Consider the following 8,777-nt stretch of genomic DNA (forward strand, 5'->3'; position numbering starts at 1 on the left):
AAATTTAATGTAATTGATTTTAAATTTTCATATTATTATTATACTTTAGTTTCTAATAATAGGATCATTTAATTCTAAAGGGATTTTTTTTAAGTGGTTTATTAGGGTAGGTATATTTCGTTTTACCTAAGCCGGGACAAACATTATTCGTATACATTTCATGAGGGAAATTTTATCACTTTCCCAGCGTCAACTACTAGTTTTAAACATAATATAACATCGTATTTCTTGGTAACTGAAATACCACACATAAGAGTCAAAACTCTACGAAACGCATTTATAATTTTATAAGGTAAAAAGTAACTCAAAAGTCAAAGTTACAGATTGGGATGAATAACCGATAAAATTATAAATTAGTGATAAGTGATAACAAAAAATGTCATAATATGAGGCACCAGAACATGAATGAATGAATGTACCTATTCGTCAATATTGGTCATTACTATAGACTTAAAATATCGTACATTCGTACCTCAATAAAAGATTAAAAAACCACTTCAGTAAAACAGAAAAATTCTAAAAAAATAACTGAAAGTCCTAAACAAAACACTAATAACAATTTATTTTTATTTTTTTTTTTGAACTAATAAAACTTCAGAAGCTATAAATTAAATACATATTTTAGCAGATAATAATATGACTGTTCCACATTATATAGTTAGTAAAAATATGACATAATAGGTAATAAAAAAAACTACAATATATTATAAATTATAATACATAATACATCCCAAATTCTTAAATAACGTAAAATCATTTGGAATATAAACTTTTTACTATTAGCATTTTTCTTAAAATGATTTAATATGATTTAATAATCCCAAAATACACTGGAGACGTGACGGAGCAGATGACACAAGACAATTGAATACAAGACCTAATAGGTACAACACCTAATATTTTATTATCCTGGTTACCTATATAGATTTTATCTTTTCGAACATTATGTAACTATAACCTATGTGAGAACGTCGCTAACTCGATTATTCATATTGCCATATTGGTCCAATAGAAAAAATAAGAAAATACCTACCTACAACAGTCAACATTTGAACTTTGGTCATTACCAAGCCGGGAAAATAATTTAAAAAACATAGATTTTGTCAGTCAGTCAAATAATCAACTTAATAAATTATTTTATCATTTATCAAAACAATATAGGTATTTGTCTACTAGAAATTTTTAGTAAAAGCATTGATTATAAAAACTAGTAAATACTAGTAAGTAGTAACTACTAGAATTTATAATTAATGGTAAAAGCATATAGATAATATAAAAATGGATTGGCCAATGGCCATTCCTATGTAATAAAATAAGGGGTAGTGGCCCGGAATGTGGATGAATAACTATAGCAATAGTGCACTCACTCCAGCAAGAGGTTTTATCATTAATTAAATTTGTTATACCTACAATAATTGATTAGGCCTCTTGAAAGCTCAAAATATCAAAGTGTTCATTATAACGTTATAAATTCTAGTGGCCTATGGCCTATCCATTCTTAAATTATTATCTGCAGTGTTGGAAATTATCTAGATAAAATTATTTTTTTAATTATCTTATCTAGATAAAAATAATTAAGTCATCTAATTATCTCATCTAGATAAATGTAATGGTTATCTGTGGTAATTTATCTAGATAAATAATATAATTATAAGAATATTTTTAAATAGGTACTGATATAGCCAATAATTTGCGAGAATCGAGTAGTGATTCCAAATAGGTACTTATATTATTATAGTTAAAAAAACAAATATTTACTGAAATATTGTCAGTTTTATTTTGTTGTTTTATTTTTATTCAAGTTGTATTAAAAATTAAAACTGTATATTATTTTAGTTGAAAAATAACATTAAGGATTTATTAATTAATAAATATTACCTAATTACTAATAAATTACATTATTATTTATTTATAATATAATTTAAAAACAAATTATCTATTTTTTTTATCTAGATAAAATATATATGTGTATTTTTATCTTATCTAGATAAATTTTGAATGAATTATCTGTTATCTTATCCAGATGATTTTTGGCTATCTTTTCCCAACACTGAATTTATCTGTGAGTAAAAGACAAAATGTTAATAAAATTATTGAAGTTTAATTTCGAGACATCTGCAGCAGCTGCAGGACTATAGGACGCTATAATATTCAAAACTGCAGATACAGTCCATGTCAAACTAGGGCGTATATGGCAATCGTATGGTAAACGTAAATATTTTAAAACTAGTATTTGGTACTGGGATATAGGTATAAAGGTTGGGCTGGGGAACCGCTGACCTAACCTGACCTAACCAAAAATACTCTTAGCTACTATAATAGAAGTCATACTCCTAGTTCTGAGTCCTGACTAGGTTATTTATATTATAATAGCTGACATGGCAATGAGTTGCTATTGCTAGGTTTTTGTGATTATGCAAGAAATATATTCTCAGGTAGGCAATCTAGTATCTACTTGCAATCTACCGCGGATTCCACGTGGTGTTTACGTACCTAAGTGTATAATTCAACTCTAAAGTTTCAAAAAATTCAAAAATCGGTGCACCGAAACCATGGGCCGTGGTTCAAACTCAATACATTCTGTACTAAAATACACAGGCTTATCGCATTAATAATAATTATCATTATTATTAAAACCAATAACAATCGTTTATAAACAAAATAAAATAATAATAATCTCAAAACCCCTGTTTGAAAACATCCCTTGGTTGGACCTCTTATTTACGTTTTTTCACGATAAAATGTAGCCTATTTAGGGCACTATAGATACAGGTATGCTACGCCGCCATTTTGTGACTAATAATGTTATGTGAATTTGAATTTCTCCCACTTTATTTTATCATTTTATCATTGATAAATGAGTCGCAAAATGATGACATAGCATACCCATTCTATGTAGAGCCTTAGCCTATCTTCTTCCCCAAGGTATAATCTTTATCTGTACCTTATTTCATCGCAATTGGATGTATTGTTTAGGAATGTATAAATGACACAATCAGTCAAACATTTTAGATTCTGAGCGGAGAGAGGAAGCTATTGGTTTTACAATGGTGTTTATTTATTATTATTTTTTTTTTTTTTATATCCTGTTTACAAAATTTCTACCAGAAGGAGTGCTTCGATTTCAACATATAGTACCTTATCTTTTAGAAAATTGGATCAAGATGGTACTTTAGAAAGGTAATTTTTCGATTTTCTCAATAATTATTTAATGCCACGGGAAAAACCACCGAAAAATTACGAAAATACGGTAGGAATGGGATTTTAAATAACAAAATATAATATTTTAATATTAATTCAACTTACATGATAAAATAAATAATAACAATATAAAATATCCAGACTGACAAACCGTCTCTGCTCAGAATCGTTTTTCTTATACAATGATATTATATCATTGAATTCAAGTCTAATAAAATCCATTATACAATGACCCACTTGTAATCTACTGTACAGCAGTGCGACATCCACTTTAACTGCTTTTTTAGTATTTTATATATACAAAAAGATAAAAGATTTTAGGTAATACTGTAACAATAAGTAGGTATTAAGTGTTTCAAACATTGTACCTACTAGTATGCCTATGTAATATTATGCCCGTGTAATATTATTTATGAATTATGACCTATTCAGCTATACGAGCCTTTACTACGCGTCTACGTCTATGTTTGGACAATGACTCATTGTATTGATATAAGTGTAAACAAAGATTATATTAGGTACCTATTATAATATCGATTGATAACCAGTTTTGGTTTGAAAAACGATAACAAACTATAATTATATTTTTTATATTGTATAGGGGAAGGCGGGGCAGTACCGTATGGTTAAGCTTCTATGGTTTATAAATCATGTAATTTTTAACATAATGCAATTTTTTTAAACTTATATACATAGAAAAACTTACGGTCTATAACTTTTATTTGAAACTTTTTTACGTTTATTATCTAAAAATGTGTGTAATTTGTGTTTTACTTTTTTTGGAAAAATACGAATTTATCAAAAACGTGGGGTTATACCGTATGGACTCGGGGCATAACAGGACATGGCTTATATATCATATAATTTTTGACGAAATAAAATTTTTTAAGCTGGTATACATTGAAAAAATTAAGTTCTATAACTTTTATATACAACTTTTTTACGTTTTATTTTTTTTAAACGTGTTTAAATTGTGTTTTACTTTTTTTTTTTAAAAATACGGATTTACCCACACCTGGGGTAAAACCGTATGTAATCCTGTGGTATAATCATACGATTTTGCCCCATACGATTTTGCCCCAACACGACTATTAAAATAAATCGAGCTTATAATAAACTTTAAGTCGATAAATTAATGTATCTAAACTAGAAATGCAAATTACACTTAATAAGGTATTGAATAGTAATAAAAACATATCTGTACAATCTTTTTTAATACTATTTTTTATTTGTTAAATATTTGAAAATATTTTAATAATTGATTAAAAACACTTAAAATATTTTTTTTTCCAATATGTGATGTCTAAACACACGAATTATCATATTCAATAAATAAACAAACAAAAAGCTACAATTCAGTGTGTTCAGTTTTCCTCCATAATATCAATTATTAATAAAATCTCGGTTATACGGTTTTGCCCCACATACGGTAATACCCCGCTTTCCCCTAATTACATGTGTTTATATAGTCGTGTGTTGTATCCATACAGGTTAGGTTAACCTAACCTATTATGTTCCAAATGCAAAACGAGCGATTGTCAATAATTGCGTTTTGTTTTCGATAATATGTTAAGTCATTAAGATTATTAAAAAAAAATATTGTAAAATTACGTATCCAATTTATTGATAATGTCTATTTATTCTAAGTTACAACAACATACCAGTAATGAAACAAATTGTAATATTTACCTCGAACTTTTTTTTTTTAAGACCACTGTCAGTAAGTACAGTATAATAGTTCGGGGAGGGAAGAGGAATGAAATTCAGAAAGGTCATCAAACCTTTTTTGTAGAGAATAACCTACGAAGTGAATTCATGATGACAAATCGATAAATTGATTAACTTACAAAAACCTGCCAGCCATTATTTAGCATTTTATAAATTGATTAAATAAATAAATGTATTAGGTGTATAACACAAATAGTTTATAACACAAAAAGCCACAAGAAAGGTATTCACAGTTATATTTTTAAAACTGCAGAAGATAGAATTTAAACGATAGAAAATAGAAAATTTATGCTCAGCAGATCACGTTTAGCTTCGTTAATTTAAAAATTAGACTGAATCTTACTTTACTAATTCTTTACTGTTATGAATTTTGATGGTAAGGATATTCTGTGTTCGTTTGTGGGCTTTTACGACATTTCGATTTTTTAGCAAGTTTTACGTATATAATATACTTAGCGTAAATTAAAATTTAAAATGCACATAACTCACTTTAAAACAGAATTATTGGAAAACTCACAGCATATAAACACAGATAATGTTCTTACTTCTTACAATCTTACCATCAAGTTTTATATTAGCCAATATAGATCGATTAACTCTATTTTTTAAACTAACAAAGCTAAACGTGATCTGCTGAACGTAAATTTGGTATATTACCTACTTGTACGAATTTGTAAGACAGAGATAACAAATGTCTGTGTATCGTTGCCAAGATCAACCATACCTCATTCGTAGATGGAGTTAAGTTAATCCCATCGATTAAATAATTAAATACTAAAGGATTGCGTATTCGCGTGTATGACATTATTTTAAAGATATTCAATGAAAGGCCCAGTTTATTTGACTATAACTATAACTATAACTTGATATCTTCCTGGAGATGTAGACAATCATCAATTATAATAAATAGTTGATTCATATTTTATAATCTTTACTTAGCAGTCAGCAGTTGTATAAATATTCTCATATTAATCATTATTGCAAGGCTCTATAATAACAAATTATAGGTATAATAATATATTGACATATTATAACAATTATTAATTAACTATGTAAATTAATTACATCGAATTTAAAGTTTAATTAAACGTTTATGTGTTTTAATCGATTTTTCTCCGTCATCCAGTGGAGTCTTCAAAGAGTGGGGGGGGAGGAGTTAGCAGTCACCCTCCACCTTGTATAGTTTTTTATAGTTCATTTTGCTGTATAACTGAACTATTTCTGATTAAATAATTATTGTTAACTTTTTAAATGATATACGAATGATTAATACATAACTATATAAACATACTAATTACAAATAATAAGTTAAATTATTATATCTACATAAATTAGTCTCCCTTCTAACTAGATAGTATTTAATCAAATTTAAAGGAAAGAATATTATTTAAGACACACGTATAGCCTATATTATGTTAATTTTAAAACAATTTAAAAACATTTTAAAATTGTTATTTTTTTAAAAATGTTAAAATACTCTTAACTTCTTCCAAAATTAAAATATAAAAAGAAAGTCTATGCGCTAAAAATATGATAAAGGGACACAGGTCAATTTCTTCATGATAATTTTAAAAGTAAGTAATGTAAAAATTAAATTTATTACTATAGTATATTATTATAGTATTATGGTATAAATATTTGCTTTTTTTTTTTTAATAGGTATATTTTGTTAAGTGTTCTATAGTAAGACGGAGACCACTGACAATACACCCGTGACCCGCATGGTACAACGATCTCTTATAAAATCCATGGAAACTATTTTAAATTTTGGCCTACCGAATGCATTAACTAGATTCACTTACAAGATACTGTTGAAAAAAAAATCAAAGCTGTGTTACTGCCCCAAACGGTGATAACAAACCAAAAATTAAAAAAAAAAAATTAAAATTAAAAATTAAAAAACAAAAAAAGAACACATCATTGTAAAATAAATACATTAATCGCTCCGCGGCTTAGAATCAAAAATCCAATATTTAAAAATATAGTATGGGCATATCATGTAGATAACGATATGGATTTATTTGGCGTAGTTATAGAGTAACTGAAATGTGTGTAAACTATAATATAGTAAATTAGTATAGGTAGTGTATACTTGTATACTATTTCAATATTTCATCATATTTGTATTTTGTATTGCTTCTAAATCTTTCAAAGAATGTTTATGTATGTATATATAAACATATATGGGTGTAAAAACTATATTTAAATAATATAAAACCTTATAGTAGCTAGGTATCTAATATATTTACAGCCCACAAGTAGGTACCTACAACACACTAGGTATAACTGATCAGTATATCTACTCGTTGTTCTTTGACATTTTTGTAATTTAATAAAATATAATAATATGATAACTCAATACATAATTGTATAGTTTAGAAACTCACTATGACCTGTATACTCGCAAGTCGCAGTTGTATAGGCAATGTATTGTATAAATTGGTATACATATATAGTATATTATACTCTATTGTAATTGAAATTTGACTGAAGTAATAATAGAAATATATTATAATAATGTATAGTGTAGGCATATGCATATCACCTATATGAATAATATGATATTACAATATTGTAATTGTTATAAATTCGAAGGGCAAGTTGGAACACGGTAGGAAAAATAAGATAAAACTATGAAGTGACCTAGGTTTAGGTACCTACCTACGCGTTATATTTTATCTACACTATTTTTCTTCCTATTGTCAAACATCAAAATCCCCGACGATTTAATATGTATATGTTTCACTATAGACATAATAAATATAATAATATTAATAAAATATATACATAATAAAAGATAGGTATACATAATAATAATATTTATTATAATAAAATATATACATATAGACCATAGACGTAACGCAACTTACTATTTTAGTGTGACGGTCACATAACATCTGATATATTTCTCCAAAAACTGTAATTTCAAAACATTTTTTTCCCTGTATATATTTTACTGTGATGAAAGAACGGAACGTACTTATAGTAAGTCATACAAAAGAAACTTAATTCCCGTATTGTTATTCCTAGTATATTTAAATTTTAAAATATTCGTTTTTTGAACTTTTTAAGAGATTTATTTTTTAGGATGATAAAAATTATATTACTTTGTAGTTTGTAGTTTACTATTATTACACCTACCAGGGTATAAACTCACCACCACTTAAATTCCAAATTATATCTATAAATTTTCGTCTGATTTCCTTCGAATGACAGATCAAATGATTTCAATCACCTATACCTACCTGTCCTACCTAGGTGTTTATATATGTTTAAGCAGTACCAGACTATAATATTATAACCTATATATTATAGGTATATAATTATATACTTTACAAATTTTAAGTCATAAATGATAAGTAGGTACGTACCATTGTACCTATATTGGCTATACATTTTTTTTTATTAAAGAAATAAAAACATTGGCAGCTGTGGTCATTGGTCTGACAGTAATACTTCAATTAATACATTATTTAAATTAGATACATTCATAGGCGTAATCTAGGGTAAATTCTATAAGATAAAATTACACTATTGTCTATTGCCCACTCAGTTAAATATTTGAGGGGGCAATAGACAGTACCCCCGTTGCCCCCTCAGATTACACCAATGGACGAATTTATGACACTTTGCTTAAACTAGGGCATACCTAGTTCATATTTTGTTGAACACATTGGATTTGTTTAGAAATAAACAAATAAATTATGAATAGCATTTGGAACTGGACTAAGAAATTCATATAATTGTGTAAAGCCGAGTTTCCTCGCAATCTCTCTGGTGATGACAGCATTCAATGAGGATGTGCTTGAGTAATATTGACTAAAATGTAAAACGTTCTCGATCGTACA

The sequence above is a fragment of the Acyrthosiphon pisum genome, chromosome A1 (assembly GCF_005508785.2).
Source record: "Acyrthosiphon pisum isolate AL4f chromosome A1, pea_aphid_22Mar2018_4r6ur, whole genome shotgun sequence".
NCBI classification, from domain to species: Eukaryota; Metazoa; Arthropoda; class Insecta; order Hemiptera; family Aphididae; genus Acyrthosiphon; species Acyrthosiphon pisum.